Source organism: Columba livia, chromosome 3 (genome assembly GCF_036013475.1).
Source record: "Columba livia isolate bColLiv1 breed racing homer chromosome 3, bColLiv1.pat.W.v2, whole genome shotgun sequence".
Classification (NCBI taxonomy): Eukaryota; Metazoa; Chordata; class Aves; order Columbiformes; family Columbidae; genus Columba; species Columba livia.
In genome coordinates, this window is record NC_088604.1 from 26,569,642 (window position 1) to 26,593,594 (window position 23,953).

At 41.1% G+C, this 23,953-nt stretch overlaps 1 protein-coding gene across 1 annotated transcript in view; it reads right to left on the reverse strand.

The window, feature by feature from the left end:
- The window catches only part of COL21A1 (collagen type XXI alpha 1 chain), a 115,097-nt gene extending 97,697 nt beyond the window's left edge, over window positions 1-17,400 (reverse strand). The window contains exon 1 of the mRNA XM_065056128.1: window positions 17,203-17,400. The gene's annotated coding sequence lies outside the window, so the exon portion shown is untranslated. The remainder of the gene's footprint in view (window positions 1-17,202) is intronic.
- Window positions 17,401-23,953: the final 6,553 nt, after the last annotated feature.

Sequence of the window (23,953 nt, forward strand, 5' to 3'; positions counted from 1 at the left end):
TCTCTAGGAATGTAGGACCAGAACTAGTGAAAACCTTGAAAGAAGGTTCTCTCCTCTGACTGTCTTCAGTGGAGCTATATCAGGCCCTTGATATTTTAAACAATTTTTTGAGGGAAGAAAACATAAATTTAGCACATTCATCCTCAAAGGGGAAAACATAAACATTTGCTGTTTCAAGTATTTCCCAAGTTTGGTACTTTGAGAAACACTCACAGTTCCAGATACAGTATGATCCCAAGCAAAAATTAAAACCATGCAAAATTCAGCTGGTTAGCTGCTTTTCACCTGCAAGAAGACTAAAGATATTTCAGCAAGTATTCAAGCTCACTTTCTTTACAATGTGATGACTCTTACAACCTGTTACATGAAGACATTTTTTTTGTTATATTCATAAGGTATAAAATTATTCCTGGCCCCTACTGTGTGTTTTTCCTTCAGTCCACCAAGTAACTAAGGACACAGTAGCTGCAGGGTTGATTAACTAAAGAAGAGAAAAATCACACCAAGGTTTTGCAAAGGTGGAGGGTGGGAGAAGGCCAGAGCTGTGAAGCACTACACAACCCATGTCTATGAGGACACCCTCTCCAGAAAAATGCTGTGTATTCCTCTCTGCTTTCAGCTTTGTTTCACACAGGTAAATAGCATTAAGAAAAAATACGAAATAAGCCAGCAGGTACCACGCAAACCTCACCTGGATGTTGCAAATCACTTTCTGACATAGCAAAACTACCATATTTCCCAGTCCCCTGGATAGGCATCTGAACAAGGAGCTGTTTTCAGTTGCACATGAAAACACACAAATTTAGAAGAGAAATGACATTTTCAACATCCATACAGTTAAGCGAAAGTTTCTCTGCTCTGTCAAAGCCATTATGTACAATTTTGGGAAAAGAAAGCATCATCCAGGATATTTTTATCTTCTAGTTTGACCCCATGTATGCATAAGCTATAGATATCTTATAAGAAACTGGATTAAGCTGCACTTTTAAGAAAAACCTCTAATCTTGTTTTAATGACTCAAGTGCATCCCTGCTCTCTCCAACCTCCTTGATCTTTTCCACTTCTTAATCAGCCCCATATTTTAAGAAACTGCATCTTATTTCAAAGATTAATTTGTCTGAATTTTCAGCCACTATTTCTGACTATGACTTCCTCCGCAAAACTGAAAGGTCCTCCCCCACTCCTTTCTATCTATATGTGTACACAGTCCAAGCCACCACTCAGTCCTGTCCTTCATGTACTAAACAAATAGACCCTCCTGAGATTCATGTTGCTATACTTGTTTTCCAAATCCCTTCTCCTTTTTGTTACTTTCCTCTGAATTTCATTTCTGACATAATGTTTTTGAGGTGGACATAGAAAAGGGCACAATATTTTAGCACACTTGTTAATGTAAGATCCCAGATCAATTCCCTGTTTCTACTCAAAAGCCTTATTCTTCACACATCCAAACATACTGGTCTATTTTGTCCCAGCCCTGGAGCAACAGCCCATATTGAGGTGATTATCTATTGAATAGTGACACCAAATAAAACAATATATCTGAAGTAACCTACAAAGAATAAACTGATGACAATTATTCAGGATTATCTCAGAAGCACTGCTCTTTGCAGGTATCCCTCAGTGTCTGCTAACGAACCTGTTTCTAATAATTTGAAGAACGGCCTTTGCTGAAGCCATTTAGCTCCTTGGGGATGAGGAAGGATGCGTGTAGCATTGCTACAAGTCACTAAGAGAGAATCAAAAGGAAGGTCAGATGTCTGGAAGGACTCTGTAGGACTCCTGGGGTGTGGAGAGCAGCAATGGGGAAGCTGGACACGGTCCTGGTCAGTTTTGTTCTGGGTCTGTGGGAGTCTAAGTGGGAGACGGGAATAAAATCTGGGTCTCTTCCCCTCTCCCCCATCCCCAACCTCCCTACCTGAATGCAGAGAAAGCTGTGGGGAGATCCCAGGGCAGTCTGCAATTACTCAGAGGGCAGGTGTAGAGGAGATGGAAGCAGAGTTTCCCCACAGTCGCATAGTGCAAGGACAAGGAGGAATGGGCACAGAGGAACAGAGGAAATGCCAGCTCAGTGTAAGGGAAACACTTTCTAACAGGAGGATGGCCAGACACCAGAAGAGTCAGCAAAATCTCCATCTTTGGTATTATTCACACCTAGACTGAACAAGACCCTAGCCAGCCTACACTAACTGGGTCTGCTTTGACCAGAAGCTAGACCAGATGATCGCAGGAGGTCCCTTCCAACCTCCATGTTTCTGTATCACTGCAGTCCCTTTCCAGTACTGCCCTTTCTCACTCTCCTGAGTATGATTTCTAGGGCCTTTGCCCTCAAGGTGCACTGTCCCCATCCCTCAGGCATATCACCCTTCTCCAAGCTGTTTGCTTTTCTGAGCTATTCTATTGAAGAACAGGGGCTATGAAGGTCAGAGGAGAGTGTGATGACAAGCAGACTGGAGGAAGAGGTGGGGCAGGGTGAGGAAAGATGGCCCAGGCAGCCCTGCCCTCCTGCTGCCCCGGCAGGCAGAACAGGGCTTCAGGGGCAGCCACTGCTTCCTCAGAGCTTGACCTCCCCTCTTGGCAACAAGACCAGCAGACAGCTGAGTAAGCAGGAGACAAAGTTTGGGCATTCAGAGTACACCCCACACTACAGCACCTGCTCCGTATCTCCCCAGTCACGTGCACAGAATACACAGACATATTCCTGCAAATGAGATGTCTACCAAATGTCTTCTGAAGTCAGCAATGACAAAATGGTATTTATATTATTATGACACCTCACAGGTGCTTAAGAAGGAATTCCTCTTGTGCTCAGGGGTAAGAGGAGCGTTTGTAGCAGACATCCACCAGCTCTTCAGCTTTCAACTTTCAAAGTGGCCTTTTATTGCCTCTGACTCTTGAACAAGTAGGGGTAGCTTTCTCCCTTTCATGGGTAACTGCAGCTTTTTTCTTTTGTCGTTTAGTATTTGAATTAACATTTTTCAAATGTTCCCTACATGTATTTGTGCACTTTAATTTTCACATGTGATACTCTGTAGTTGGAAACATAGCTCGATATCTGTATAATAGCTCCCTAGCTATCACATTCTTGTTTTTGACGAGCCATACCCTTGGTGATACTGGCAAAACCATACGTACCACCTCATCTCTCCATATGCTGAAGCTCCTGAACCCTGTAATACTGCTATAAACATTTACCTCTGACATCTTAGCTTTTTCTTTTCTCTCACTCCAGACAATCTGTGCTATTGGCCACTTGGTTAACCTTCAGACATTCACTAAGCAGGATTTAATAGTACAATAGGAGCACAACTCCAAATCTCCAAGATACCCTGATGAGAACTACCCTCAAGTCTGAGACGTGTTTGTTTCCACAACAATTACAACAGTCAGGGCCATGCAAGTCTGTTATGCACTTGGAAATTCTCAAAAATCTCAGTGTTCAAAACTGGAAAATTAATTCTCAGTTGACCCAGACAATTCCCCACAAGCTGGCACTGCAAGGATGGAGTGGGATGGAGGGCAGCATCCTGTTCCATCTTGCCAGGCTACAGCACACGAGAAGAAGGCAAATTCTTTCCTCCCACTCTATGATGAAACCTTCAACATATGGGTCAAAGAGTCATCTGGCCCCCAGGGATGAGATCTGCTACTGTACCAGCAGTGATCCCAGAGTCATAAGCACTCATCACCCACACACCTCTTAGGTTTCCACCAAGGAACCAGAAGAAATAAGGCACTTTTTTTCCCCCTTTGAGCAATAATTAAATATAATTTAGCATAAAGAGCATGCTACCTCAGTCCACTCTGACAGATTATAACTTTTTACAATATTGTAGCTGACAGACTAAATAGCTGAAGGCTTTCACATTCTGCCTCCTTCTTGCCATTCTACTTGCAACTTTTCTGCTCAAGAGGACATAGCAAACACTTCTGCCCTTTGTTTATTTTTTACATTAAGGGGCCTAGAGTTTGTTAATAATTCAGGAGTATCACATTTCCGAATCAGACAGCTTAATTTAAATTAGCAAGAGGTGAATTAAATGGCCATTAGAGGTTAGAGGAGTTCAGACAACATTTTTTCTTTCAAAAGCACAGATGATTTTTTCCAAAGTAGTTCCCATCTCTTAAAACATACAAAACATATAACTTATTTTCTCTAGAGTCCATTAAGAAATGTCCACTGTCACCAATGTAGGTTGCAAAAGACAGAATAAAACAGCATAGCACACTTGTTGCTTACACTGCATAGTGACGCTATCAGATAGGTTTGAACAAAGTACAGGTCATGCTTGTGTGCTTAAACAGGTATACAACTTACCTTTCAGAGAAGTCCCACAAATTAAAAAGGCAGATTTTATATTGTCATAAATGCTAATACATGGCTTTCAAAAAAATTGAAAGGAATACAATATGTTTTTATTTGTGCCAGAAATTTGACATTTCTAAACATGCCAGAATCATTTTCAGACATATTCCAGAGTTATTCACATTGAGAAAGGCTTTTTTTTTTTAAATGTCAAACTGGTGCTCTTAGAAAAATGGGTAGATTTGGGGTTGGTTTTTTTTTGTTTGTTTGCTTGTTTTAAAAAGCTGAATTTATATACAAGAGAGAACTCTAGTCTATTCTGTGTTCCCAAGAACACAAAATCTTGAGCATCACGTCCAGCATTTCAGAGCAAAAACTTGCAGTGTTTCCAAGGTTTATTCTGGCACTTGAAGCTAAGGATTACACAGACGGACAAAAGTACCACGCGTGCAGTCTTAGCGACTTCATATAAAGAAGGCTTGTGGAGATACGTTCATCTGTTAAATGTCAGTTCCAATTTGTATTTCTCACAGTAAATGAAAAGCCATGTTTTAAAAGCATTATTAGCACAGATTCTTCAGACCATGGTGTTCCACAGCCACCCTTTTGGGAGTGATCCTTTTTAAATATATCCAGTCCTTAGCTTTCTCCAAGTGCTTCTGAGTTTGATCATTTATCACCAGAACACTAAAGATACTGGAGGTAATAATAGCAGTTTTTTACGTTTTTTTTTTTTCTCCAGTTGATTTTAAAATACTTGGTGCAAAGTTACTTATCAAATGAGGTGCTGCTAGTGCCTGTCATGGTACAAACGAAAACCTCCAGTTTCATCAGATTTCAGTGTCTGAATTTATGCTATGGACCACGAACATGAAACCATTTGTTTTATATTTGCTCCCCATGATGCAAAACTTTCACATTCATTTCTGTAGTGTTATTAGAAAATATCTATTAGCTTTTAAATTGTGGCATTCATAAACTGTCAAAAATACAGTACATCGGCAGCATGAAAAAATATTAAACAATACCAAAACAAGACAAAGGAAAAAAAAAAAAGCTCTATACCAAACTTATCCAACACGCAGCAATAAATCATTTGTTAGATAACATATACAAAAAGAGATCAAAATTGATCCAGATGAAGAGTTTCTAAACGTAGTCCCTTTCATATGATGTTCCCTCTCTATGAAGACAAAGTTTTAGTAGACTGAATTGTCATGCCCAAAGCAGTATGAAGAATGCATTTGTGCACTTTACTTTTGCAGCTCTGCTTCTAAAACAGCAACACACGCACAATGTTCACAGTTAGCCTTGACTAAATAAAACAGAATTTTTACATAGCTTTCCCCTTCATCTATTAAGAGGCATAATCTCTACCGTAACTGACACGCACATCTCACTTGGGTCCTGTGTGAACAACAAACACGTAGTGATGTAGCTTACTTTTGGAGGCTGACACCTTTATTTATAGCTCCCTGCAGTGCTGGCAAAAAAAGGGCTTGAAATACACAATATCACCCATAGTTACACCATACCTCACATTTCTCTCCCATTCCACCTCTATCCAAAAGCTCATCATTTAAACTTTTACCAGAAATGTAAAGGTTCAAACTGCTTCAGACTAAGGAAAGTCTTCTCTGGTCTTCTTTTCTGACTAATGCTCTAACTGCATGACATAAAGGGTAACAAATACTGCTTTTCATGAAGCTTGTTCTAAAAACAAGTCTTAAAAATCCTGCTGGATCAGAATCCAGAGGTGAGACAGAGGAATTCCAACCCTGTAAATCTTTCTAGGAACTGGGCTTGTGCTAGATACCTACCTATGCCACACAGTTCTAGGCATGCCTAGCATCAGAAGTGTAGGTGTATAGGAATTTTTATTGACAGAAATATAGCTATAATGACTTCAGTTACCCCTGGGTTTGAAGTAGAAGCAAGAGTCTCTATGGCATTTCAATGTTGGACCTCGGTTCCTGGAATAGAAGTTACACACTTGGCAGTGGTAAGTTAATGGTTGGACTTGATGATCTTAAAGGTCTTTGCCAACCTAAACAATTCTTTGACCCTATTCCATACCAAATCCTTAGGTTTTTGAGGAATGATACACTCAAGACTCATTTCTGCACTTGATGGCAGCCTTTTCTAAGCCAGAACATACCAGTTATGCAGAATGAAGATGCTCTGAAATAGATTCTGTGCTTTGAAACAGAGATACAAAATTGAACTACGGTGCTGGCTGGTTGCTGAAGTTGCATCCCCAGAAACCCTGATTTCACTGGTCTCTCCTAAGGTTCATTCTTCCAGTTTTCCTGTGTTCCCATGTGTCCCATGGAAACCTGAAAATCAAGTTCTCATCCTCTGACTTGGCAAATATCACTCATTTACCTTCAATCGCATCACTATGCTCCTCACTGCCTGCCCACAAGACCAGTTTTTAGACATTTGTAACTGTCCACCCAAGGCACTTTACTGGTTTCAGTTCTATGTAGATTTTGATGGTCCATTTATGAATGGTTCATTCATTAGCACAAACCAACAGTAATATTGCCTGACCTGCACCACAGTATACAGAAAAATTTGTACAGAATTTAATACTAAGGGAGAGATGGGCAAATTCCTTTTCAGTAAAGTTCAATGTATTTTTATGTAGTAAACTATGCTGTGATCCACATTCTATGCTGATGTATAAAAAATATGTAAACTATAGAATTAAAATGTAAAATAAATATAGCACCTGTAGGTTTAGATGAAACCAATCATTGTACAGACACAGTGCCACTCCTTCAATTTAACATGACTGGGTGGACTGATTTTTACACTGGGAAAAAAAAAATAATGGTGATCTCAATGAAACATAAAATCTGTACCTGGACTGTAATTCCTTGCATTCAGGACTAAATAAGCACAACACTGTCTGTGGGACTGGGACTCCAAATGAAACAAGTCAGGAAATCATCAAATAAATAAGCGCACACATTACATTGTATACCTTGAAACTTTAAAGAACAGCTATTCTATTTCCAGTTACACAATGACATGCCATGCTCCAACCTCCACCTAACATTGCTTTTCATGTGAAAGAAACAACCACTATTCAGGAAGTATTCTTTCAAATTCTATTCTCCCAACTTTGAAAATATAAAACTGCTGCAATACTGAACGCTATGAGAATACCAACTTAATACGTTCAGGCACATTTTGTAGAGGCTGTATTTGCCAGTGCAACAATGGTGGTATTTGCAGGTACTTTAAGACCACAATAGTTATCTAAGTGGTCTGTGAATTCTAAATACTCCACACAATAATTTCATATGTTTGTTTACCACTTCAGAATGACTTCATATAAAAATGCCATCTTCAAAAAAAACAGTTGCATCAGAGGAACCTCTGGTGGATGGTATCAGCATCCAAAGATGGTGTGTATAATACCATATACTGTTCTCTTACTTAAACTCTAACACACTGATCCACTGTTTGACTAAAATGGATTTTCATGCTTCTAAGCTTTATTTCAAGATAAGTGATCATATTCTCTGATATTCTCTGTTCTTATATGGGCTGTATAATTCATCAGGATTCTCAATCCATTTGCAAGTTATGGAATTTAGCTGTATTTTAGCCATAAAAACTAGCAACTATATCATAATCCATAAACATTGTTTTACATTTTAGATCTTTAAAATCAAATGTTATCATGTATGTTTTGGAATGAACTTGTTAAAGATTAACTTTACAAACTTGCACGTTTAAATATCCAGACATGCGGTTGTTGGTTCTCAGTATTAAAAGTGAAAAAAGGATACACACAAAAAGACAATTCCCTTTCAGCCAAGACCAAACATCATAAAATATGCTTCCATGACAATAAAAATAGATTCAAAACATTAACCAATGAAAATGTATAAGCAAATGAATCTGGAAAATAACTATTTCAGCAAAAAAAGTGGCAAAATGTCTATGTCACAAAAGATGGTAGGATTATTTAATGATAATCATTGGTATTTTCCATGGTATCAAAATATTCTCTACATCTTGGCCTATTCATTTTCAGGAGAGAAACGCTGCCTCCTGTTTATTCAAACAAGAAAACAGGTTAATGATTCAAAGTGATTATATATTTCTTCCTGGTGTCAGTCAGCCATGCTTGAGTTCTATTAATATTTTGGTATTAGTGTAGCAGAGTTTTCAGGATGAAATCACCAGAACTTTTCACATCACTTTAATTTCTGAGCAAGATTTCATTGCCTGCTGTTGTCCAGCTTTCCAAAGGCACCCTATAAATACTCCTGCAGGAGCAGAAAACATACGTTACCACAGCGCTATTTGAAAATCAGACAGAGTAAACCAGGAAAGTAATTCAAAACTGCCTGTGGTCAAGCACTGAGGAGCAGAGAGAATCGGGTGCTCTGCAAAGCACCTAAACTTTTGCAGGGGGAATGCTCTGTACTGGACAGCTCCAGGGCAGTTCTGCTGAATGCCTTTTTCTTGCTACTACTGTTAGGTAAAATCAAAGCTACTCATTACCTATAGAGGTTACTTACCATGAGTGGGGTATATGTATGTATACACAAAGAAGAAATTCTCCTTTGCTAGAAACACCTTTTCTGAGGGCAGATACCTTATTTAAATCCAGATTAGAAAAGAAAATAAGAGAGAAAACAAACGGAACACCTTTATTCTTTAAGAAATAAAAAGTAAGCTTTTTCTTTGGTGCTGCTTGGCTTCCTCGAAGACAACTGAGTGCTTCTGAAAATGAGGCACAGCTGTCCTCTCTTTTGAGTTCCTTAGTGAAATCCTCTGCATCCTGGCTTCCCTCCCCTTTTTGGCAAAACTTGTAGATGTTCATTTCAGCTGAGTCATGAGCACTCCATGACCATGTGGGCCTCCTTGCACAGCAAATGGACTTAATCACAGAGGCATACAATTACATTCCTTCCTCCTCATTCCAAATTCATCAGGGAATAACAAACATAAAACTCCATTGTCCAGGACCTTAAAAAAAAAATCACTATTATTCCTGTTCAACAACTCTTCCTCCCCTTCCTTACCCCTTATTCTTTTCCATGCTAGTAGAACAGCAAAAAATTATTTTATCGCTTTATCTTCTATTACACTGCAAGAGTATATTTTTCAGTTTAATAGATTGCCAGCATTTAGACACTTACCATCAGTGATTTCTCACAATTTGTGCAATTCTACATAGGCCCTGAAAGATTTTCCATTTTACTTTTCAGGGATAGGAAGAATCTCCTCCAGATCTCTTAATTGCCGTTATTTCTCTGTCCTTTTTCTCTCAACTTTCAGACAGACCTATTCAAAAAGCCATTTAATTTACTTGGTTGGTTCACTTAAGGTTGCCATTTGATCCTCACTTCCTCTGCAAGTGACAGAGTTTTTGAAGGACAAGAACGACTTCTTTCAGCAGGAGAGAGTTTTAGTTTCGTATCAGTAAGTAAGATAATTAGGGGGGTTGTCTCTGAAATTGCCCTCGACATATCACCTTTTATTTTTGCATTTCCACCTAAAGTTTCCTTTAAGTTCCTATGAAGTAAGGGGCTCCACTCTTTACATAGCTCCAGTCTTCTTGGCTGGACTTTTCCACATTGTTCTATCTCATGAGTTGATGGTGAATCTCATAGTATATGTCAAAAGTTCTCCCACGTTAATTCTCTCAGTTCTGCTTCCTCCTAATGGAAACCCTTTAAACAGAATGTGATAACCATGCAGATACCATTCCAATTGGTAAGGAACATGTGCTCTCCTTTCCCAAGATACCAATGCTGACTTGAGTTTGCATTCTGCCAGGAGTGATCTGCTTTACCTTTCAGTTCTGTGCTATCAAGGCCAAGATTTTAAAAGCTGGAGACTCCCATGTCCACTTCCCATAAGCAAGCAATCCTACGATTAAATGGAAGCCCAGAATTATGTAACGTTCCCCTGGGTTTTTGATTTCGGGCATAAAGTCTGATCTCAAAGAGCCACTTCCCACAGAGCGCTTTTTTTGTTTTGAAACATTTTCCACGGCTAGGAAAGGAAAAAATCCACAACCCTAATAGTCCAGCAATGGTCCACTCCTGATTCTTCCAACTTCAAGTCATATTCTGCATAATTCTCACACCCTTTAAGTTATTGAACAGATGTGCCTGCCTCCTCTTCTCCACATAGGACACTGCAGCTACACTGAAGAGTGTTTATTTTCTCCTTTGACTTTTTATTTAACTGGGAATATTATTCTGTCTTCTGTACTTACAATGAGAAAGGGGAAATAGTAGGAAACCAGGGTCAGATCCCAAGTGCAAGTTAGTAGGAACATGTTGATCTGGCCAAAGAGAGTTGAAATGAAAGGAAGACACATTTATTTAAACAGCCTTGCTTGGATCTGTCTAATGGAGTCTGTCTGGGCCAGAGCTCCGAGAGAGCCACCCAAGAGGTTAAAAGACTAAGAAAAATCAATTATTACATTTGGGGACACCAACAGCAGTAGGTACTTTTCTAACTGCACCTATAATTCAAACTTTAAAGTATCTGATATCAGGAAAATAATTAAACTGTCTCTTTGTACATCTTCCCTCAAAGGTACGCATTAAACTAACAGTCTAGAAAACCCATCAGGGCACCGTGGGGTCCCTCCCTGGCAGCTCCCCTGGTAGTTTGGCAAAAGTTCACACAGTTTTCCACACTTCAGTGAAACAAGGGTCATACTACAAGATTTTTAACTGAGCTCAATAATCTGGTATTTTAAGAAATTGTACTGTTGATACAAGTACGTAATATTATCTTGACCTCTCCACATAAGATACTGCAAGCTGTTGTGGAATTAGGGAATCAATAGTCATAAGGGGGTGAGAACTGCAACGACCTACTGAGACAAAAAGCAGCACAAGGTGCTCCTGACAACAGAGAGCTCCCAAGTGTCTGTTAAAGGCTGAGCCTACCCATGCTCCTGCTGTTACACCAGCTGCAAGCACTCTTATGTGTTTTCAAATCACCTTAATTTGGCTCATTTTTATACGCTGCAACAGTTTTGAGGAAAAAGAAAACTTTTGGAAATCATTAGCTCTACTTAATGAAGAAAGTACAAACTGTTATAAAGTATTTCGGAAAATAGAAGCTGGCATGCTTTTAAAAATGCTGGCTTAATCTCAAAGTAGAGCTCAGGATTTTTTTTCCACTTTCTGTTGATGTATGATATAAATTGAGTTCAGGCAAGTTGGAACATGTTTTATCATCACCATGGCTCTGAAGGGGATAATGCAAATCAACATTGTACATTTGATAAGTTGGACTAAATATAAAAAATACAGAGCTTTGGGTATAGTATATGGTCTTCAAAATATATAAAAATGTTCTGAGCTAACCAAATACCAGTGTTAATGTAGACTCCAACCACAGAAGTTGGGACACTCTTCATTCCAATGCCTCAATTTCTCCCTTTAAAAGACAGCTTGGATAAAGACACTTTTCTAGCATGTTCCACAGATAAAATCTTTTAAAAAATCCTACAAGTTTTATCACACCAGCAAATATACAGCATGCTACAGCCACTTCAGTTGTAGATATGTCATGACCAGACAGACACATTCAGAGCCCTGATAATCTTAACATCCCAATTAAAACATACTAAAAGCCAATAACCACTTCTTTTTTCAGGGTCTTTTACACTCACACACAAACCTGTCCACCTGTAAGCAAGTAGTCCACTTCTACCAGCAGATTTTACCTGTGCCAAAGAAGATGGGGATGGCAAAGCTACACCCCACACTGTTTATTAGCATCTCCTGTTTACACAGTACTTCTGCCACCACCTCTTAAGGACAGACATGAGTGTATGTGAGGTGGCTGCAGGGCCTCCCTTGCTCTTCAAGGTCACTGAAGTGCTGTCTTCACCTCTGCCAGGACGGTTCTGTCCCCGTATCTCTCTTCATATGTCCCTTGATCACCTCAACAGCCAGAACAAGTGACACTGAAACCCCAGCCCTTTTCCCAAAGTCTGTGATGGGGTTGGGAGGGGGAAGGGTTTGAAGGGGCCAGTGAGGAGGGAAAGGAAAACTTTTAGCCTGAGAAAAAATGGATGGCTGCGGAGGTTGATAAGGGGCACCCACAACATGAGACAGTGGAGAAGACAATGAGGAGAGCCTGTCTGGATGAAAAGTGTGAGAGAATAAGAGAAGTCCTGCTGCTAAAAAGCTCCATTGAAACCTCCCTCTCCTAAAAATGTCCTGAGTCCTCCTCATACCTCTGTCCCCATGTCAGTTCCCAGAAGACCCCTGCCCATAGCCCCACAGCCAAAGGCGGGTGACCCTGACAGCCCCTGCTCAGCTCCTCCTGCCCCAGAAGAGCTGCGGTTGATCCCAGCCCCTCCTTGTCTCTCGAGGCAATCTCCAGAACCCGCTCATTCTGCCACATCAGTACTTTTTCTGTCAACAGGGCTAAGAAGCCTCCAGCTTCTCCTTGTTAGTAGCACAGCGTCTCATGCCTCAAACCAGAGCTTCAGACCAAGCTACTGGAAATAATCATGGGAGAAAGAAAAATCTTGGAATATAAAAGTCTGAATTATGAAGAGGCCTTAAAGTACTAATATACGAGGAGTAAATTTAGATTTCCTATGTGCTAATGCAGTACTCTTAACAGGCTTACTTTGAACTGACAAGAGAATTCAAGGAAAAATGTAAATCTCTCACTGGCATGAATGATAGTTTTATTTTGCACCATATCAAGTTCAAACAAACTTCCCTGCAATTTTTGCATGCTCTTAGTTATAGAGAATGTGTCTCATTCCAGTGCCTGCGTGTTTTACTTAGAGCAGCTATTAACTTTTCACTATTTAAATCCTGTTTTATTACAACATAAAACACACTGATAAAAAAGATCAATTACTCAATCCAACACCGAAACGATATAAATACACAAAATTCCAAAAGGCTGACATGTATTTACTTTGTACTCTTATTTCCATTCATATTATTCAGTATGATCAACACTGCTCATCTCTCTGGTTTCTATCTGCTCTTAATCATGAATAGAATGCCTGAAATCTACCCTGGAAGGCTAAATCAATCAACGCTGTTTTAAAACAATGTCTGTGCAGATTAATGGTAACTCAGAAAAGTTTCTTTTCTAAGTCTCACAGTATTGCAATACCACAGAAACTAGAGAGAAGAAAAAAGCCTCAAGTCATTTTGTCTATGCCCCTGTGGGCCTAAGTTTTCTTCTACCATATATTGCTTTTTTTCCATGGCCAGTCCAGTTCTAAATGAATCAACACAGAAGCCTCACAGGGCTCAGCCTGTTTCCATGGGCAAGAGCAGGGAAGAAATGCCAAGCCCTGATTATTATTTTTGATTTAACAAAGCCATATGTATTGCCATGGTGCAGCAACCTCCTTAATAATTTTCTCCTTATCCCTAAATTTTGCTCTGCATTAGTGAGCTGGCTGCACACAGGCAGACACTGGCTGATGGAGCCACCTTCAATGCAAAGACCTGAGCACGGTCACTGCAGATACTGAAGGAGATGCATGGAATTCTGGCAGAGGATGCACCGGGGGCACCAGCCCCTACATGCTCCAGCACAGGCAAGCCAAGGACATGCTGCAGAAGGATGGGGCACTGAACCACACATCTCTACCACAAAAAACTCTTCTAGAGACCTTGCTGTTTTGTGTAATTAGGGGAGATATACTCTCTGGAAATCTCCTTGTGACCATCACCCTGGGATAGATGGCAAAGCTCATCTTCCAGTCTCTGTAGGCTCACCCTTCCTAAAGTCCACATGTTCAGACACTTCAGATACCCACTACAGTGCTAGTGAGTAGATTTCACACATTTTCAACACAAGATTTGGATCAGTGAAGCTTTGAAATTTATCAAGGCCCTCACAGCACTAACACGCCCTCACTGGCCCCTTCCCACAGCCCAGGACCCCATTTCAGCCCCACGGGGCTGCCCCAGTGACACCACAGCCCGGATGGTCTCCAGCTCCTACATCCTTCCCTGTCCAGCCACAGGCCCCACCAAGCCAGGCCTACCCGTGGGGCCAGGTCACAGCCTGTCACCAGGGATGTGCCCAATGCCAGGGGCTGGGGCTGCCCCATTGCCCCCAGCTGCCCTGCTCCTTGGGACAGCGCAATGGGCCCTGGCTGCCAGGCCCTGCCCTGATGGACCCTCCAAATGTGTCATTTCAGATGAGTCACAGAAAATCCCAATAGAGTACAGGGCAACATTCTGACATCAGAAAAAAACTAAATGCAAGATAATGCATTTTGTAAGTCGCATTTTGATTTCTTCAAGCACTCTAGACTGCTGGGAGACCATGGGTGGGACGGAAAGTGAGGGATTCGGCTAAGGAGGAAAGAGAAGATGCTGCATGAACAGCGCATCTTCAGTGGGGTTACTGGGCTTAGCTCTGGTCAGCTCAAAGAAGACAAAACAGGCAGAAACGAAGACATCTTGATAACATGGATGACTAAAGGCATTAAAAAGGACTGTCTAATAGACACTGGAAAGATTGAATTGGCTTCATTCAGCACCTCTCTAAGGTACTGAGGGCAGAACACAGGGACAAGAAATACTAACAAATAACTTAGAAAGAGAGGTTAGGCCATGTCTGTTCCAACTTTTATAAAATGTGGATGTTAAAAAAAAAAATGAAGTGATCCTTTTGTGGGCTGTGAAGCTAATTTTACAAGCAAACACCAGAAGCAAAGAATGTAGCAGAATTTTTAAAATAATTAATCTGTAATTAGACACAAAGAATAACACAATAAATAAAAGAACAAAATTTGAGCAAAGAAGCAAAAACCTCTAGGCAATGGAGGTAAGGGAAGAAAAACACCAGGTCTCATTCCAGCCAGCGATTTCTGTAATAGCTGGGCTAATAATAGGGCTGGACAAAACACTTGTTTAATACAGTTGGACAAACCACACTTTTCAAAGTATGTTTAAGAACTGAATGATAATCCAAGTAATTCCAAATATTATTATCATAGCCAAGATATAAATTAAACCAAAGTAGTCTTGCCTCACGGACTGCCTGAGACACACCTGTATTACTGAGGACCTGAAGGGAACAATGTGATACAGTTTACAGAACTGTACTTTGAAACCAAGCTCAAATCTCCTGACATTTACCAGTAAGGCCAGTTGTGATGGTGCCAAACCAAGATGTGATGTTCTTCAGCAGATCATCCACCACTGCTCTTAGACTTCATCTGTAAATGCAGTTTGAGCAGAAGTAAGAAGAATCACAAAACCAAGTATAAAAGCTAGGCGTGTGAAATATTATAAACAGATTACCAAACTGTGTTTACCTTACAGAGCTACTTATTTGATATGCACGATCATCACCAAGAGTGTGAGTTCACAGGCTGGCCTCCTGGTAGCCTCTGTCAACCCTGGAGCCCGTAAGGGACCTGGAGAGGTGTCTCTCACAACAGGAAGGCACGATCACACCTGCCTTAAGCATTTCTGGTAAATGTTTGTTGCTACAGTGAAGGAGATTCCATAACCTACCTGGACAATCCAGTGCTCAATTACCTGTGCAATTAGACAGGACTTTCCCTACCATTTAACCTAATCCCTCCTGCTGCAGTTCAGCATGCTGGTTCTTGTTTTATCTCCACTGAACGTGGAGAACAGTGTGTTTCCCACCACTCTGCAGCAACCAATTACACAGTTGAAGATAGTTATCACATCTCCATCAGTCTGTGCTTTCCTAGGCTACAACATTCCAGTTCTTTCACTCTTTTCTCATAGGTTATGTTTCCCGATCTCTGATCACCTTGGCTCCTCATCTCATGCCTAACTGCTAAGACTCTGCTGGAACTGTGGTGTCCAAAATCACAGACAGTACCAATACCAGACCCAGAGTCACAACTACCAAGAGATGCCATCACACATCTGCAACACTCCTGCAACATCCCAGAATGACATTTGTCTTGATTTTGCACACCTTTAATATTCTGTATCCTATCAAAGCCTTCATGCTGAAAACTACATTTCCTAAGGAAAATACTTAGCAGAGCTCTTCAAACAAATATTTTGTGCCCATTATTTAGTTCAGTATATCTGAGAGATCTATAACAAGCACACCAACAATCAATAAGGTTTGTGGAAAACTTTCAAGTAAGTTTACTGAGTCTAGTAAACCCACAAGGCTTTCTCAGGTCCCTGAGACCTGGAAGACTTTCAGAATCAACAAGTGGACTCGATTTCCAGCCTGTGAAATCCTTGAATTGGAGACCACATCCTTTCAGCACAGTAAGTGCCATGTACATCTAAGCATTATGCAACTGCATAGTGGCCATCAGAAGCAGCCCACAGGGCAGGTTTTTCTTTCCAGGTACGGCAACAAGTGTAATTGCAGCTACTACAAACCTTTCTACTTACTATTGTAAAGTTTGGACTCCCATGCCACAAATTATCAAAGAAATTAATACACACAGTAACTCGTTTCACCCTTGGTGCAAGAATAAAGCAGATTTTTGTATGGCACAGAAGGATATAAATTATTTCATCTCGTGCCAACAAACTAAGGATTTCAAGCTAGTTCAATCTGCCTGCACGCACCTAGATCACATGGAAAAAAAAATAAAAATAAAAATAAAAATAAAAATAAAAATAAAAACCACACCAGTGACACAGTCCACTCGCAGCTCTCCGTTATAAAGGAGGCACAAATTTCCGTCCCCCAGACCCACAGCCACGCCCGGCGCCCGAGGGCAGAGCGGCTGCCGGGCGGGGGTCTAGGTCACCCCGATGGCTGCATCTGCCTGTCGCCCCCACCCCGCCCCGGGCTGCCCCTCCAGCCGACCCTGGGACGAGGGGAGCCCCGCGGGGATTAGGCGCCGCCGGGGAGCTCGCGTCTCTAGCCCCGCTCCCCCGTGGAGCCCCGCTGACCTGCCGGCGGCCGGACGCCCTCCCTCCGCCAGCCGCGCTGCCCCACCTGCCGCAGGGCTCTGCTGGCTGCGGCGCGGCTCTGTCCGACACAACCCGGTTCTGCCCCACGCCAGCCCGGCTCTGTCCGACACCAGCCCGGCTCTGCCCCACGCCAGCTCGGCGGCGGGGGCCCCGGTCCCGCGCCGGCAGCCCGAGCCCGCCCCGCCCGCAGCACCGCCCCCCGCCCGCCTACCCGCGGCGGCGGGAGGTGCCCCCCGCCCGGCCCCGCGTCCTGGCACGGCCCGGGCTCGCCGCTGACCGATGCCAGAGCCGAGCCGGGGCAGCCGCTTTGCTGCTGTCTTCTTGGACGCCCCTACACCCCCTGCCCCCCAAAATGCGTGCTCCTGCCATCCTGCCCGGTCACGAATAAGGGGTCGGACAGGCTTTGGTCGGTCCGGAAGAGGACCGCAAATTGTTAGATACAAGAGGGGCAGACCAGTAGTTCGGAGTAACTTGGTGATGTTGATGTTTCATTTCAGAAGTACCTGGTTTGGCCACGCACCTGAGCACTCCTGTTGCACATGTGGTTTCACACTTTCTCAAGTGAAGCTGTCCCACAATCAGCACCTGCAGTACCATCACCTGAACCAGAGCTCAGGTACAGAAACACTTTTTGTGCTCATGCAAAACTATTGGTGCTTTCTGTCAAAATACTTCCCTCCACCTTGCCCTTTTGGACAATATTTGCTGCAAGGTGTTTTGATGCACAAATAGATCTAATTCTGCAGCTGCAGATCGACACCTTGAATAAATTCCTGCCCATCCTCCTGCATTTCTTTTTCCAGATGGAGGGAAGAGGCTGGACGACTTTTGCAAGCCTTGGCCTCAGTGAGTGCTGTGTCCAGGAGACAAGCTGGTGAGAACACTGTGCCCTTGGGAAACTGGATGATCAGCCAGTGAGCACATGACTTACATTCACATGTGGAGAGGTGTTACCAAAGCCAGCACCTGGTATCTTTCACTGCCTTCAGACAAATTTCATGGACCCATAGACTTGAGAGAGTTGTGACAAGCCTGGTGCAGGCACAGCAGTATTTAAGACTTCTAGAGCCATTCTGAAATTGTTCTTTATTGACAGGTTGTACCTAGGTGATGTTCCCCATGTCTCATGTCTTCCCTATGCGTCCCTGAAGGTCCTGGAGGAAACTCAGGGCTGTGCCACATGGGCCCTGTCCTCCTGTGAAGGAACGCATATGAAGAAAAGCATTAATTAAATTACATGGAAGTGGCAGCTTTCACCAGACTGGATGCCTGGATGCCGGGGGTCTGAGGCTGGCAGGTAGAAGGGGAATGCAGTTTCACCAGTTGTCTGTGTGCTATATACATGTTCTCCCAAACATAAACAGACACCTACATTAGCAAGTGGTACAAATTCCAGCAGTCCCAAACAGAGGCTCCTTGCTCTCATACTCAAGGTCCTCACCCCCTCTGCCACTGCCATTTTCAGGACCTGAAGCCAGCTCATCTTCCTGATGCTAAATGTGCTTTTCCAAGACATTGTGGGCTATTTGTACTGTAGGCACAGCAGTACCCATGATCACTCCATCTATTTTGTAGTCAGGGTGCACATTACTAAGAAATGGCAGCTTCTCTCTTCTCTCAGATCCTTCAGGATTGCCTTATACGCATGCCCGCATACAAGCTTGTGTCTGCATGGTTCCTTCAGCCAGGAGAGAAATCTGCATTCAGACATAACATTATTGTGCTTTAACATGTAGTCTCTTCTGAGGATCACTGAATAGCAGCAGATTTTTGTGAATGAATGAGGCAGTAAGTGTCTGTGTTGCACCCTCATACACAGAGACCAAGTGTAGGCAAACATCTCTACACTTGACAGAAAGACCTATCACCTTCCAGTTAAGTGCTAATAATAAAGAAATAATCATAATTTAAAAAAATAAAAATCAACCCTCCTCTTGTCTGGCTATCCAAACACAGCAAAAGAGCAAAAAATGCTTTTTGTTCTAAACCATATCCCAGAAAGGCAGTTTGGGAACATTGGAAAGGAACATCTTTCATAGCAATTCTTTGTTTCCCATCCTTACTCTGACCACACATTCGGAAAACTGAGCAACTCAGAAATGAAGCAATAGATAATCTCAGTTTGCGATGATGCAGTTTGATTGCTGTCACACATCTGTGCTTACATATACCTAAGGCCATGAACATACGTGTGTTTTGTGTATGTATTCTTTTTTTGATTTAAAAGAAGAGCCTCTAGGAGAGAGATGGTTAGGGGATTCTGCATATGAACTGTCACAGAGTAGACAATACCTATTTTAGCTAAAAAAGTTCAAGAAAAAATATTAATAACTGAACTATACCTTGGACAGAGAACATAATAGCAAATGCCAGCTCTAAGAGGGCTTAAATTTAACAGGATCAGTATTTTTCAGTATGTAGCACCTCTAGGCCATTGTTCCTATGAAGAGAATACTCCTATTAACAGCATAAACAATTTCTTCCCAATCAAGGCCAGTGTATTGTGACATGAATCATTTGCAAGTTTTGATGATGCTCTGTTTAACAAATCTGCTTCCTGGGAATCGCTTTAGAAGTATAATAATACTACATGCATAAACTTTGCCTCTAACAGAATCAACAGTGAAGTCTGAAAAATTAGAATGATAAAGCAGCAGTCCCAATCACAATTAGCTATCGTATGACTTAAATTCACCGGTGATCACCCACACTTCACTGATGATTCTTTTGTCAATATACACAAAAAGGTAGGCTTGTTAGCCCTTAGCCTGGTCACCTTAGAAGAAATTATGCACGAAAGAGGATGTGAACACAGCCCCCAGTAGATTATCATTTTGCCTATATGTTTATTCACCCATTAGGATGCTCCTTCCATTATATTATGAAAATGGCGAATTTTTGGCCGATTGTTTATCAATAATATTTGATATTATTTTCTAAATGATGAATAGTAAAAGAAAAAAAATTCTTATACAAAGCATAAAAAAAAAAGGTATGGTACTCAGTGGGGCCATGCAAAAGAGAAATTAAATGAAAATGCAGACTGAAATCTAAGCATGAATTGTGTCCAAATTAGTCATTTTGAGGTCTCTGCTACATTCCCATCTTGCTTCAGGCAATCAGAAATTGTGTCATCCTCCTCCCACACTGTGAAAGCTCTCGATGTCTTTCTTTGTCTCAGGATTCTGCGGTTTCAAATGAAGTTTCTGGTTATTCTACAAACAAGTTACATTAGCCAAGTCTATGTGGACAGAAATCTGTTTCATTGTGGAAACTCTCAGGAGTTACACTGAGCTAAATCCATTTCACCCAAACATATTGAAGATTCTAGCTTTATTGACTCAAATTAGGAATAGTACCTTTCAAAACCTACTATTCTATGTCTCTTTTTCTCCTGCTGAAAAAGGAATCACATCCTGCAGCCATTATTCTTCCTTTCTCAAGAAAAATTTTAGTTTTGCCATTTTTTTTCCTCAGCAAAGTTTTAAAGGACAGAATAAAGAGCAATATAGCTCTGCTGTCTTAACTGAAATGTTTAGAAAAGATAAAATTTACATTAATAAATAGTTCTTTATGAAGTAACTCTACTTCTGTAATGACTTGCCCATTAGTAGCTTTACTCAAAAGAATTACATGGTGTGCATATCGGTGTGTGTACTAGTGTTTGCAGGGCATAGTGTCCTGAGGATGTGAGTCATGGAGATAGCATGATTCATCATTGTAGAAATCATATAAAGCTCAATTCTCCTAAGACCCGTTTCACCAGCCACAAATTCCCCTTCTCCTTCCCTTGTAGCAGCAACACAGGGCCCTCTCCCATGCCCTTTGGTGTGGGACAAAGGGATCGCATGAAATCATGGGGCATGAAAGTCTGGTCATGAAACAGCATCTGTTAAGTTCCTCAACTGTCCTGCACAATGGGTTAAAAATAATAAATAAAAAATTAAAAAAAAATAGAATCATAGAAGTTGGGAGGGACCTTCAAAAGTCATCTAGTCCAACCCCCTGCCATGAGATTACTTCCGGTGTAATACAATGTTCAGATCATGTAATTTGAGATATTTACATAAACTGCTGCATTTATTACTGGGCATCACATTATAATAGTGATATTTCTATGTATTGCAGAAGACTAGGCCACTATTATTTATGCATCCAAGCTTAAGAATATTTTCCGCTAGCCTCAAATATAATTTCCATTTTTCAGGTTAGTCTGGCTTGAAGTTTCAGTGAAATTCTGTGCCATTGATTACTTTTTGCCATCCCTACGAGTTGGCAAGAAATATTAACAGTAGGAAGCCAGCGAGGAACCAGTAAGCTCAGAGTAAGTGTTGATGCTAGACCAGCTCAATTTACACCTGTATATGATAGATAATTTTCATGGGACCAATCCTACTTCTAGTAAATAGCAGTACTTCTTTTAACCTCAGCAGATGCCTAATATTTACACTTCTAATAAACATCTGCTTGCCTTTTGAATGGCAATATTTACTGAGAGTTTAGAGCACCAAGACCATGCTTTGCACCCTAATAAGGTCCAGTGCATTTTAGACAGATACAGTTTTAAGCTGTATATGAAATCCCAGTAAATACAGGAGCTGTGGGAAGAACAACACTTAGAATTTACACTATAGAAAACCAGCAATGCAAGACATTTACTTAATTCTGCTGTCAGCAATCACACCATATTCTTAAACCATGTCTGCAAGATCAAATTATTTTTTAAGGGACAGAAGTTTGACAACCTTATTGCATACATCACTTCTCCAATAAATATATTTTGGTTTACTATATTGACATAGCAAATATTCTAAAATGAATTCTGTATTATGATGATGACAGAAGAGACTGAGAAATTAGAAACTAGAGCTAATGTATGAGAAATAAACAACTGGAAAATAGTAGTTGGAGCCCAGGATTTGCAAAACAGAAGTTTCCACAATCCCTGTCATTTAAGCCATTGCTTAAAAAAGCTTCTTGTTTGGAAAGTGTATTTCCATAGTTAAAGTGATAGCTCTTCATGGTTTAATGATGATAATGCAGGCACTCTGGGCAATAGGTACAAATGGCTGGGTTGGGTGCTCACTTTAGGAGCCCTGTCTCATTACACAAACTGGAGAGAGGCTTCTCTAAGATACACATAAGAACATTTAGAGGAGGTCTTCAACCTTAATTAATAATACGAATCTGGAATGGAGTTACATAATGTGAATAGCCCTCATGGATGGAATAAGTCTTTCAAATATAGGGTAGTATATTTGATTTTCATTTACTATAATTGTTATCACAGAAAACAAGAGTATTTAAAATGCACAGAAACTTTAACTTAGAAAAAAATTAACTCCTTTTACTTGCAAGATTTTACAGAAATTTTGCAGATTTCTATTCACACAAAAAACATAAATAAGAGCGCTCCTGTAACTCAGACTATTTTCTTTGCTTGCGAATTAATATAATCCATATTGATCAGCTGAAGCTTGGGACTGAATTTAGACCTCCTGTAGGCAAAAATCATTTTCAAACTGTTCACCCTGGCTTACACCCAAGATTTTTTTCTGTGATGTGCCCATTGACTTGCAACAGCCCAATAACATGCAGGTCCCAAAAATATGCTTTTGACCTTGTAAGTTACATAAGAATCATTCTGGGAAGCACATCCATGAAGCAGCATTTCATTTTAGTAGTGGCATCACTGTTGTTGCCTTGGAATTAAGAGGAGCAAGAAGAAAGTTCAGTCCTGCCTCAGAATGCTTCCCTGCCATTCACAACAGTTGTGGCCAGTGGCTTCTGCACACAAAAGAAACATCTACCAGCAAATCAGGTAAGCCCAGGATTTCTGACCTAGCACGTTCAAGAAGAACTGAAGCAGTCAACAACATTAGAAAATACTGTATATAAGAAGAGTGTTTTAATAGTAGCCCTCTTGAATCTTAATTTATAGATGATTCTTAATGTGGAAAGGCTGTAACTTTCATAATTGCCTAGCTTGCCATTGTTACTGCAAGCAGAAGACAGGATGCACAGGAAGGCAGCTGCTTCATTGGGCAATTCCTGTAAATTTGCTCAAGAGATGGACTCTGAGTAAAAAACCTGAGTAAAAGTCATTTTGTAATTGACTTGGAAGGAATTCTATGTTCTCCTTCTTCACCAGGAAATCATTGTGCATAAAACAATGATCAAGAGTTGTAAGCAATGAGCAGAAACTGTGTCATGGAAACTTAATGAAAGCTTTTTTTTTTTTATTTTCCCCAGAGGCCAAACATGAGTGATTGTCGATGTAGCTGGGAAATACTGAGGGATTTCAAGGTGCAGAAATCTCACAAAAATGTCACTGGGCAGATGGGTGAGAAAATGTGTTTCTTAGCTGGCTCCAAGCCACGTGGCATTTACAGATGGTAGAACAGCCTATGCTGAGGATCACCACCTTACAGGAGAATAAAATCTGGTGTTACTGGAGGGCTCGTGGCAACCCAGAGCTTCTGGGTTTTCTGTAGCACTTCTCTAGAGCCAGCCGTGGCTGGGAAGTGGCAGAGCTGTTGCACAGAAAAAGCAGTGCTCAGGTGGCTGGGCTGAAGAAATGGCGCATAATGCTAATTCTCTGACACTGCAGAGAGGAGAGATGCAGGTTTGTGTGCTTCCTTTCACAGTAAAATGGTTTGTGCTGTTATAGTATTAACCTTCCTAATCAAGATGTTTTTGTAAAATATTTGATGCAAGACTTGAGGCTCCC